The 13,149-nt window shown below is 44.5% G+C and overlaps 1 pseudogene; it reads left to right on the top strand.

Annotated features, from left to right (window-relative positions):
• The first annotated feature begins 7,573 nt into the window (after positions 1–7,573).
• On the top strand, positions 7,574–12,373 carry LOC119328921 (annotated as a pseudogene).
• Positions 12,374–13,149: the final 776 nt, after the last annotated feature.

Raw genomic sequence — 13,149 nt, forward strand, 5'->3', positions numbered from 1 at the left:
TTGGTGGCGGCTCCGTATCGTAAAATGCGATGATTTCTTCTCTCTTAGTTTTTTCTCTCCGAAAGCAAATATATATATAGTTGGAGTTGGCGTTGGAGGGTCTCCAGGGGCCCCCCTAGGGCGCGCCCCCCACCCTCGTGAGAAGGGTGTGGGCCCCCTAGTCTTCATCTTTGGCGAGGATTTTTTATTGTTTTTTCTAAAATGTTCCGTGGAGTTTCAGTTCATTCCGAGAGTATTTGTTTTCTGCACATAAAACAACACCATGGTAATTCTGCTGAAAACAGTGTCAGTCCAGGTTAGTTCCATTCAAATCATACAAGATAGAGTCCAAAACAATGGCAAAAGTGTTTGGAAAAGTAGATACGACAGAGACGTATCATACACACCTTTTGAGAGAGCCATACATAATTTTGAATTTGGTAGAATACTCTATGTGCTTCACTTATATCTTTTGACCTCTATAGTTTTACTCTAGTGCTTCACTTACATCTTTTGAGTTATATAATTTTGCTCTAGTGCTTCACTTATATCTTTTAGAGCACGGTGGTGGATTTGTTTTATAAAAACTATTGATCTCTCATGCTTCACTTAGATTATTTTGAGAGTCCTAATAGCATGGTAAATTGCTTAATAATAATATGATTGGTATTCAAGATTTGTAAAACTTTCTTTTGAGTGCGTTGAATACTAAGAAAAAAATTGATGCTTGATAATTGTTTTGAGATATGAGGATGGTGATATTAGAGTCATGCTAGTTGAGTAGTTGTGAATTTGAGAAATGCTTGTGTTAAAGTTTGTGATTCCTGTAGCATGCACGTATGGTGAACCGATATGTGATGAAGTTGGAGCATGATTTATTTATTGATTGTCTTCCTTATGAGTGGCGGTCGGGGACGAGCGATGGTCTTTTCCTACCAATCTATCCCCCTAGGAGCATGCGCGTAATACTTTGCTTTGATAACTTCTAGATTTTTGCAATAAGTATCTGAGTTCTTTATGACTAATGTTGAGTCCATGGATTATACACACTTTCCTTCCTTCCACCATTGCTAGCCTCTCTAATACCGCGCACTTTTTGCCGGTATCATACACCCACCAAATACCTTCCTCAGAACAGCCACCATACCAACCTATCATGACATTTCCATAGCCATTCCGAGATATATTGCCATGCAACTTTCCACCGTTCTGTTCATTATGACACGCTCCATCATTGTCATATTGCTAGCATGATCATGTAGTTGACATCGTATTTGTGGCAAAGCCACCGTTCATAATTCTTTCATACATGTCACTCTTGATTCATTGCATATCCCGGTACACCACCGGAGGCATTCATATAGAGTCATATTTTGTTCTAAGTATTGAGTTGTAAGAAAAATAAAAAGTGTGATGATCATCATTTTTAGAGCATTGTCCCAAGTGAGGAAAGGATGATGGAGACTATGATTCCCCCACAAGTCGGGATGAGACTCCGGACGAAAAAAAGAGGCCATAAAAAAAAGAGAAGGCCCAAATAAAAAATGAGAGAAAAAGAGAGAAGGGACAATGTTACTATCATTTTACCACACTTGTGCTTCAAAGTAGCACCATGATCTTCATGATAGAGAGTCTCTCATTATGTCAGTTTCATATACTAGTGGGAATTTTTCATTATAGAACTTGGCTTTTATATTCCAATGATGGGCTTCCTCAAAATTCCCTAGGTCTTCGTGAGCAAGCGAGTTGGATGCACACCCACTTAGTTTCTTTTGTTGAGCTTTCATATACTTATAGCTCTAGTACATCCGTTGCATGGAAATCCCTACTCACTCACATTGATATCTATTGATGGGCATCTCCATAGCTCGTTGATACGCCTAGTTGATGTGAGACTATCTTCCCCTCTTTTTGTCTTCTCCACAACCACCATCCTAATCCACATATAGTGATATATACATGGCTCACGCTCATGTATTGCGTGAAGATTGAAAAAGTTTTGAAAATGTCAAAAGTATGAAACAATTGCTTGGCTTGTCATCGGGGTTGTGCATGATTTAAATACTTTGTCTGGTAAAGATAGAGCATAGCCAGACTATATGATTTTGTAGTGATAGCTTTCTTTGGCCATGTTATTTTGAGAAGACATAATTGCTTTGTTAGTATGCTTGAAATATTATTATTTTTATGTCAATATGAACTTTTGTCTTGAATCTTTTGAATATGAATATTCATACCACAATTAAGAAGAATTACATTGAAATTATGCCAAGTAGCACTCCGCATCAAAAATTCTGTTTTTATCATTTACCTACTAGAGGACGAGCAGGAATTAAGCTTGGGGATGCTTGATACGTCTCCAACATATCTATAATTTTTGATTGCTCCATGCTATATTACCTACTGTTTTGGACTATATTGGGCTTTATTTTCCACTTTTATATTATTTTTGGGACTAACCTATTAACCGGAGGCCCAGCCCAGAATTGTTGTTTTTTGCCTATTTCAATGTTTCGGAGAAACAGAATATCAAACGGAATGAAACCTTCGGGAACACGATTTTCTCATCAGATAAGACCCAGAAGACTTGGACCCTCCATCACGAAAGCCACGAGGCGGTCACGAGGGTGGAGGGCGCGCCCCCTGCCTCGTGGGCCCCTCGAAGCTCCACCGACGTACTTCTTCCTCCTATATATACCTACGTACCCCCAAACGATCAGATACGGAGCCAAAAACCTAATTCCACCGCCGCAACTTTCTATATCCATGAGATCCCATCTTGGGGCCTGTTCCGGAGCTCCGCCGGAGGGGGCATCGATCACGGAGGGCTTCTACATCATCATCCAAGCCCCTCCGATGAAGTGTGAGTAGTTTACTTCAGACCTACGGGTCCATAGTTAGTACCTAGATGGCTTCTTCTCTCTTTTTGGATCTCAATACAATGTTCTCCCCCTCTCTCGTGGAGATCTATTCGATGTAATCTTCTTTTTGCGGTGTGTTTGTTGAGACCGATGAATTGTGGGTTTATGATCCAGTCTATCTATGAATAATATTTGAATCTTCTTTGAATTCTTTTATGTATGATTGGTTATCTTTGCAAGTCTCTTCGAATTATCAGTTTGGTTTGGCCTACTAGATTGGTTGTTCTTGCCATGGGAGAAGTGCTTAGCTTTGGGTTCGATCTTGCGGTGTCATTTCCCAGTGACAAAAGGGGAAGCAAGGCACGTATTGTATCGTTGCCATCGAGGATAACAAGATGGGGTTTTTATCATATTGCATGAAACTATCCCTCTACATCATGTCATCTTGCTTAAGGCGTTACTCTGTTTTTAACTTAATACTCTAGATGCATGCTGGATAGTGGTCGATGAGTGCAGTAATAGTAGTACATGCAGGCAGGAGTCGGTCTACTTGTCTCGGATGTGATGCCTATATACATGATCATACCTAGATATTCTCATAACTATGCTCAATTCTGTCAATTGCTCAACAGTAATTTGTTTACCCACCGTAGAATACTTATGCTCTTGAGAGAAGCCACTAGTGAAACCTATGGCCCCCAGGTTTCTTTCTCATCATATCAATCTCCATCACTTTATTATTGCTTTGCTTTTTACTTTGCCTTTTACTTTTCACTTTGCATCTCTATACCAAAAATACCAAAAATATTATTTATCATCTCTATCAGATCTTGCTTTCGTAAGTGAGCGTGAAGGGATTGACAACCCCTAAGCGTGTTGGTTGCGTTGAGTTATTGTTTTTGTGTAGGTACGAGGGACTTGCGCGTAGCCTCCTACTGGATTGATACCTTGGTTCTCAAAATCTGAGGGAAATACTTACGCTACTTTGCTGCATCATCCTCTCCTCTTCGGGGAAATCCAACATAGTGCTCAAGAGGTAGCAGTGGTGCACATCGCAATGACAGAGCAACATGTGCCGCTGGCCGCCCCTGGAACGGCAACAGGCGCCAGCACATGAGCCACCGGAGCCTTGAGAACGCGTTGGGGCAGAGAAGGCGCGTCAAGGTCGTGACCGTCATTGTTTTCGAAAAAAACATGGAGGGGATAATATCCCATGAGTTTCCATGAATATACTCGTTTCTTGGATGCATCGAGATTGTGGATTGTCAAAATCCTGAATTCTCATGTGAGTAATGAGATTCTATTGATTGTGATATGGTTGTAAAATATTTTTATATAAGAATAAAGAAATAATCAAATGCATACAATCTACATGATATTTTTTTACAAAAGGGAGTCTATGCACCACACGAAAAATGGAGAAGCAGTGTAAAAAAAGAAAAATTCCATTTCCATTGGGTGGGTTAGCACCTTCTCCAAAGAAAAAATCCTAGAAAGAGAAAACCATTACATCAATGCCTCCTGTTGGCCTCCATTTAAATAATGAGCTTAAGTGGTGCCTCTAGGTCTTTCTATATAGAAATCATTAGTTGCCAATCTGGCCCTCCAAATCCAAACTTTTTTGATTCTCACGACATATATTTGTCGCATAGTGTATTATCTCCTTTCATCTTCATTTGTCATGTGTCGGGTTGAATCATTTCATTTCCATTTACACGTGATGTGCTAAATCCTTTCATCTCTCTTTGTTGAGTGGCGCTTTGACTCCTTTCAGTGCACCGATACAAATTTCATGAGAATAAAGGTGAGGCATTAATTTGAGATATGACCTGAACATCGCCAAAAGCCTCTTTTGGAATACAGACAATATCATCTAGCTCCAACGTTGGACCACAAGAAAGTTAACATTTGACAATGGAATGGAAACAAAAACAGAATTTTTTAATGGAGTGTAATGAAAATAAAAATGGCAGAAACTACAGACATCCATGGCCTGGACCACAAGAACTCCACTCTTCTATCCCTGTATTTCTTTCTCTCTGCTTTGTAAACGACATATTTCTTTCTTTGTTGAATACATAGGCCTGACACCTCATAATAAGGATCAAAGCATAAGCAATCATTTGGTTCGAATTTGTGTGTTACTCACTTACTCTCGCCCTTAGCTAGGGTGCATCCGGTACTCCCTAGTCTGAAACACCCTTGAACTTATTTGCTTGAAGTGTTTTTCTTCAGATAAAATGCCCTTGTCATATTAATTTTCCACAAAGTGATAAGTGGAGAAAGACTTCCACTCCTTGAGTTTAGGCCTTCACATTTTCACGTTGCCATGCAAAAGTAGGTAGGAATCTGACGACTGAGACATGAACGCTCTCTCTGTTCCCGGTCAAAAGAAGCAGGAGCAGGAGCAAAGCAGGAGCCTCTCCTTTTTGTAATTCAAGACCATAAGAGCATCTTCAGCCGTTGACCCCTTAGGGGGCGCTAAAAATCACCCCCTGGGGTGCACCGGCGATAAACCACACGCTGGGGGCGTGATGCCCCAGTCACGGCGCCCACGTTTTTTTGAAAATATAAATTACGGCACAAACACGGCGCAAATTTAACCAAATTTCGGCGAGTTCGTTCATATTTAAAATATTTTACAAAAAGGAAAAAAAAAAGCTACTAGGTTGCTCCACGCCGTCTCCCTCGCCGCTCCTTGCCGCCCGCCGCCCTTGCAGATCTACATGCCGAGGAGGCTGTAGAACCGCGTGTAGTGGCCGCCGTCATCATCATCGTCGTCGCCGCCTCCGCTACGGCCGCCGTCCCTGCTGCAACCCTCCCCCGGTTGACGTGGCGGGTTGAACGGTCCGGGGGCGTCCTCGTCGTCGTCGCTGTCGAGGATCACGACGCCGTGCTTGTCCTCGCGCCCACGTTTGCGGGCGGCTATCTCCTCCAGGGCCCGGCGCTGCCGGACCATCTCGTCGCGGAGGTAGTCGTCCCGCGCCCACTGCATGGCGTCCTCGTCGGAGATGCCGCGCCAGGCTATCTCCTCGTACTCTGCGGGGAGGCCGGGCTTCGGTTTGGGTGCGACGAGGACGAGGCGGCCAGAGGCGGGGGTGGAGTCGCCGATGCGGACGCCGGAGCTGCGGGTGCGCCGGCTGACAGACGTGTCCTAGGGCTCCGGCTTGACGGGCGGAGGCAGGGAGAGCCGGTCGACCGACCTGGCGACGAGGAGGACGCCCCGGGGTCCATGCGCCTCGGGTCCACGAGCTCTCACGGCGGCGAGAGAAGGACGGGGGGAGGGGTACTCCAGCCTCGGCGTGTTGCCGCCCTCGATGTACTCGAGGACGGCCTGCGCGTGCGGCCGGGCACGCCCCACCATCGGCGCCGCCCCTCGGAGTTGAGCCTGCCGAGGGAACGACGCTATTGGTGGCCTCGAGCTGCTCGGCGTGGCGGTGGCGGAAGTATGGCTCCCAGAGCGGGCTGTCGGGGACGTAGCGTGGCCCCTCCCTCGCCGCCGCGGCAGGGAGGCGCGGATTCGCGCGATCCCGCATGTCGCGCCGCCCCGGTCGGCGGCGGTGGCACCGGGACCCCGCCGGCGCTAATTCTCCACGCCCCGGGTACCCGCATGTCCGGCGGGACCAGATACTCGGCCTCAAAAAGGATCCCACTTTCGTCCTCGTGAAGGTGGCGGCGGCCGAAGCCGTTCGCCGCCGCGCCGTCGCCTGGGAAGCGTTCGGCCATTCTTTGAGCTGGAGAGGGCAAGAGGAGAGGGAGGAAGGGGGAGAAAGGTGGTGTCGGTGGTGGAGACTCTGTGCGTGCCACCGGCGCGCTTGGGGTCGGCTTTATATAGGCAGAGGCGCCGCGCATACGTGTGGCCGCCGCGTTACGCGTGGCATGCGAGGGGACGCGCGTCGTCTCATTTTCACTGCGCCGCCGGTGAGGCATCAATGGCGGAGGCTGACCGGCGCGGCAGCTTTAGCATTGATTCGCCACGGGAAACGAGGCGATGAGGACGACGAAGCAGCGAGAAGCGAGACTAGTCGTTGGCAAGGAGGGCCCACGACTCTTTCGCGCCAAAAACGATTCGCCCGGCGTCCCCGAGCGCCCCCCAGCACGCCGGGGTCGGGTTGGGTCCGCCGGCGCCAATTTCGCCCGAGCCGATGAAAATTGAGCCTTTGGGGGCACGACTGGGCCGATTTTTTGGCGTCGGCAACCGAAAAGTCACCTGGTGGGCCTTGTTGGGGACGCGGCTGGAGATACTCTAACATTTGTGTCCAACATTAAACATTTGGTGAGAAAAGAACAAAAGCAAAAAACAGCAACACCACCCGTGGTTTTCCTCACCTCTCATGGAAGAGACCATGGGCCGCGGCACAAGCAGACACGCACATTGACATCGCCAGATCAAATGGCGTAGCTGCAGAAATTAAGGAGTAGAAGCAGCGCATGCACACAAGCACGGGGAGAGCGCCTTTGACCTCTGGAATCTGGACCGCGAGACTTCCACTCCTTCCCTTGACCCCTCTACCCCTATAAATAGACGCCCTTCCTCCAGCCCTTCTCACCACTCCTCTGAATACGGATTGTTTTTAGACGAGGAGCAAAGCAGTAACATCAGTTGTGTCCTTAGACGAGGAAGCTAATAGAGGTTTTGGCTGTGCGGTTTGTGCTGATTTGTTTTTAATCAGTATTTTTCTTGATGGCGTTTGCTTTTCCAGGTGGGAAGAAGTTCGGAGAACATGGCCACGATGGGTGGGGACCGAAGGCAGATGATGGAGGATGCGGCGGAGGACAAGTTTCCCGAAGGGTTACGCGTCCTCGTCGTGGACGACGACCGCGTCTGCCTCATGGTACTTGAAGCCCTGTTGCGCCGCTGTAAATACCAACGTGAGTCTCTTGATCCCTCCACTTCGCCATAGTCCATTAGAATCGGGGCCTTGTGATCTATTTGTTTCTCTGCGAATAATGCTTGCCGCTATGCAGCAACGACGGTGATGGATGGAAAGACGGCGCTCAGGATGCTCATGGCGGGGAAGCAGCAGTTCGACCTGGTCATTACCGATGTGCGCATGCCGGACATGGACGGCTTCAAGCTCCTCGAGCTCATCCGCCTCGCGATGGATCTGCCCGTCATCAGTACTCTCACTGCTCTCAATCCAAAGTCCAATTTTTGAGTTTTCTATCCATGAGCACTGACAATTGTTTTTAAGAACGTACTTTTACTCCTCAATCTTGTTGATACCTTGAGAGGATATTAATTTCTTTGGGCAGCGGGTGAGATCCTATATATTTAGGACGATTTTATGAAACCACATACACATGCACAAAACCCGCACTCTATTTCAAACCTGGAAGAGTTCTAAAGAACGGGATCCCCACTGAGTCCGAACCAACGGGGTCCCATCTAACCGTTCACTCGTCCGATCGGATGGCGAGTGGGATAGGAGAGCGGAGGTGGAGCGGCACATTAGTTAGTAGGGGACGTAGTGTCGGTTTCTAGCCCAAACCAATGGGATCCTATCAAACCATCCGTCTGATCGGATGGCGACTGGGGTAGGAGAGCGGAGGTGGAGCGACACATGAGCTAGTAGGGGGCGCATTGTCAGTTTCTAGCCCAAAACAATGAGATCCTATCTAACCATCCATCCATCAGATCGGATGGATGGTGGGGATGGAGAACAAACATGGATAGCACGTGATATGAGATCCCAATTGTTGTTTTTAATAATTGGGCTGATAGTGTTTAGTAGGCTAGAGACATGGTCACTTCAATGGCTAATTTGGCCTAGTGAGAGTCTCTGTCACTCTAATGTAAAATAGATTCCACATCCACGCGTTCGATGGGCGTATTTATGGTCTATCTAGAATTTAATTTTATAAATGAGTACTTTGGCTTAGTGAGACTCTCTATCACTCCTACGTAATGTAGACCCCACTATCCACATGTTCGATGGTTTTATTTATGGACAACTAGAATTTAATTTTATATCATCTCAATTAATTGTACAATCCTATCAATAAGAATGAAAACTTTAATCTATTCATAGTTCATGAAATGACCAAGTTATATTTATTTGTTTTCAAAGCTAATATTAAAATTCGCGTTCTAACAATCACACAAGGTATACGATTGCGCCACACCTGTTTGCTAGGGTTGCAGGAATACTACAATTAAGAAATACCTATGTTGTACTCTCTCCATTCCACAATATAGTGCTTTCTCTATCCACGTGCTTCAACTTTGACCGTAAATTTAACTATCAAGATCGATTGCGGCGGGAGCAAAAATTATATCAGTCAATTCGTATTCGAAAGAAGTTTTCAATTATATAATTTTTTCTCCCGCCGCAGTTGGTCTCGTTGGTTAAATTTATGGTCAAAATTGGACCTCGGGAAGCGCGGGCGCACTATATTTTGGAATGGAGGGAGTATTGATATTTTTTTGCGAATTGTATTGATATTATTAAGATTACTACTCATCTTCATTATCCTTAAAGTTGTTACTCCTTATGACAATTTACTCTCAAGAATAGCATGTAAAGTAGGAATGCCCCTTTTAAGTACATACATGAGTAGGTTAACCATGGGTAATACCTACAATACTGCATATTTGTTGACTTTGAATAAGCACACCAATTTGTAGTCAAATTACTTTCACTGAAAGTGCAGCCACAAATACTTATTTTCCTGAATCTCTACTATTATTGCACAAAATTCACCCAAGATAATTCTTGCCCAATCTCTACCTCGCCCACAGCTGCATGCAATTAATTAGCTATATAGTTAATTACGCATGTCAATTGTCCAGACATTAATTTATGGAAACTATCACCGAGCATTGGACGAGAGGACCACGTTAATTATGGAGAGTATCATTCTTTGGACGAGAGTATCACGTTAATTATGAAACGTATCATCGAGCACTGGACGGTAGGACCACATTAAGCATGGACATTATCATGTAGAATATGTATGTCCCCGTGGCAAGCACAAACAATTAGCTATCCGTAATAAAAAGCTATTGACAATGGTGGTTAACGTTTACAAACTAATATGAGTGTGATCACTTAAAATGCTTAGAGCGTTACGTGGGCCGATAGATGTTACCTAGTATGCTAGAGAAACTTGGCTGACTGCCAATAATAATACTTGATCTTCAGGTTCACCAATAGTTAGACATGATGATGTGATTTCCTTGTGTGGAACATGTTGTGATATGGCTTAGTCATTGTGTTACCGTTATTGTTTTAACCTTTGTTTTCGTATCTTCCTATTGAATGTGTGTAATTTTTCCCATTTAGTTTGCATTGAAGAAGAATTATAAAACTGAACATTGAAATGCTTTTCTGTCTATATGCACTTTGACCAAAACATATGTCCACTTCATAGATTTTTGTGAATTTCTGAATTCTAAATCTAAGTCATTGGTCCTATGGCATGCAGTGATATCCGTTGATTGCGACAAGAAGGTTGTGATGAAGGGGATAGATCATGGCGCGTCCGACTTTATGGTGAAGCCAGTGCGTACCCATGAGCTCAAAAACATATGGCAACATGTTCAAAGGTGGAGAAATCCCAAAGCAATAAGCCACATCAGCGATCATGACAATGATGTCCAGAGAGTTCAACCAGCGACTACTGACAAGAGTAAGTACTCGGGGAATAAGAGAAATGTTGGAGATGATTCTAGCGAGAACAATGAGGGCACGCATATATCCGCCATCCACAGAAAGCCCAGGATGACATGGAAAATTGCGCTGCATAACAAGTTTCTAGAAGCTATCAACCAGATCGGCCTTGATAGTAAGAATTCACATCTTGTGCCTCATTCATCGACAATGCTGGGGGCTGCTCGATATTTTCATTATAATTTTTATTACATAATTGTAGGGCTGTTCCAAAAAAGGTATTGGAGCTGATGAATGTGGATCACCTCCGTAGAGAGAATATTGCGAGTCATCTACAGGTTTATTTGCAACCTTTATGCTTAATTTCTATGTTTTTGTTACTATTATTCATAGTCTAACATTTTTTTCATATATAAGTGAAAGCTTTTATTTTCTGGGGAACATATCAGTCAAAGCTCTAGTAATGGAACTACCATGATGTGTAATTCTAATTAAGTGTGTCCCTTAAAATGCGAGGCTTATCTCATATAATGCATGCCCCACATTTTTAGGAGTTTTTTTCCCATGCAACATCTTCAGTTCTTATTGTACTCGCATGTTTACGTTATTTTTTTCGATGATCATCCATCTTATACCTTGTTATTTTGTCTATCTTTTTATTTCAGAAGTATAGATTGCACTTAAAAAGAGTTAAGTCAAATCCCTCTAGTGATGCATATGAAAGATGGAACTCATCGTACAACATGAACAACAAGGGCAATTTCATGCATAATCACGAAACATGGAAGATGGAGTGTGTCCTCTGGCGACACTGCCTCTTGGAGTACAAACAAGTATGGTTCAACGGGTCACTTGGCTCTGCCGATGAACATCCAAAGCAACTTCTACACAGGGTCATACCTCCATGGTCGTAGAATGCCAAAGTATGTTGCGAAACTACCGTCAGATGCGAGAAGATTCACAGGTTTTGCTGACCCTCCCGTCAGCCTATACGACAACATACCCAATGAGATAATGTCAGATGAATTTCCATCATTCAATTATAGTAATTCCTATGCTGACATCATGCATGTCAAGATAATGGAGATAAGCAAAGGCAAAACCCCTTCCAATCTTCAAAGTTCATTTGCAAACACAACAGTTGGTGGCGGGAGGTCTCTTGTTGCATCACAGGTGAACTTCCCACATAGCAACCAACTAGAGAGATATGCAATGTCATCTGGCCGGCTGCCTCTGCAAAATGAAAAGGCACCATTCATAAGCAACACCACATCAGTGGGAGGCTTCACTGAGCAAATGGCACCATTCAACATGGCAAGCAACATAAGCTCAGTAGGAACGATGTTGAATGGTAGCTCTACACTTGATGCAAGTAGAACTTCAACTAATGATACTCATCTGGTCAACAGTGAAAGAACTACTTTGATGCTTCACACCCTTCAGACAGATGATTTCGTCTCATTGACTCAGCTACATGATGGTGGGGATGGAGCTAGCATTGTTCCTATGCAAGAAGGCACACTTAATCAGCAACCTCTTAATGATCATTTGAATGAAATCAGTGCCTTCTCAATGGATGATATATTTTCCAACATGCATGTGGAAGTAAGAACTTTTCTCATTTGTACGAATCTATGTGCTCCATATGAATTGTTGAGTTGGACATGTGTACTTAAATAACACTTTTCTCTCAATGTAGGATTTCACTGGAGCTGATGCTATCGTGGAAGAAGCATGATAGTTCTATAAGCTAAGCCGCCCAATGTGTGAGATGGTTGATCAAGAGTATCATGCTCGAGGGGCCTCTTTAAGGCAATAGAGTGCTTTGACAAGTTTGCAAACATAGTGATATGTGTATCCATTTTCATATACCAGTGGTTCTTTGAGATACACTTTGTCTTGCATAACATTGAGAATTGACATGTTCCGCACAACAAGCATAAACACCACCCTTTGGAGAATGTTGTGCCTAATACAAGTCTTATGGTGGAAGCTTTTATAATAGGTTAGCATCCTGATAATCAAAACATTAGTGTTTCTTGAAGCCTATGGTAACAAGGCACACTTTATACCTGGGATAAACTTGTTTCTGGCCCATCATGTTTTTACCTCGAGGTGGAGTACTAAGTGCCATGTGTTACTCTTCATTAGAGCCGTATATTCTTCATCCATAGCTTTTCTTCATTTTTTTCACTAGAAGCCACAACTAAAGACAACTAAAGATGAACCTCATTTAGTACCATCCATAGAGCGAAGAATTGCATGATGTGCTCAACGGAGACATTGGTGGTGGTGGTGGTGGTGGCAGTGGGAGGGGTGTGATCTTGAGAATCCAAGCGTTGTGCTTTAGGGACTCCCTCACCTTCCAATTCTTTCTCTTGGAAGCTTCATAGATGAGTGGGGCAATATCTTTAGGCTTTCGCCCAAGAAGCCAAGGAGAGTCCCAAAAGTGGGTCCTCACACCATTACTAACGGTGATGGTGGTGGAAGCATAGAAAAAGTTGAGGTCCTCCCCATTGCATGGGTTTCCTATTCCCACCCACATCTTGGTGGGATCCTTCCATTCATACCACGACCATCGCAACCGGAGAGCCCTCGTAAACTTGTCTGTGTTGAGGACCCCAAGACCTCCGTACTCAAGTGGCTGGCAAACATACTCCCAATTCCCCTTGCATTTGGCCCCCGTTGTCTTGTCC

The sequence above is a fragment of the Triticum dicoccoides genome, chromosome 7A (assembly GCF_002162155.2).
Source record: "Triticum dicoccoides isolate Atlit2015 ecotype Zavitan chromosome 7A, WEW_v2.0, whole genome shotgun sequence".
Lineage (NCBI taxonomy): Eukaryota > Viridiplantae > Streptophyta > Magnoliopsida > Poales > Poaceae > Triticum > Triticum dicoccoides.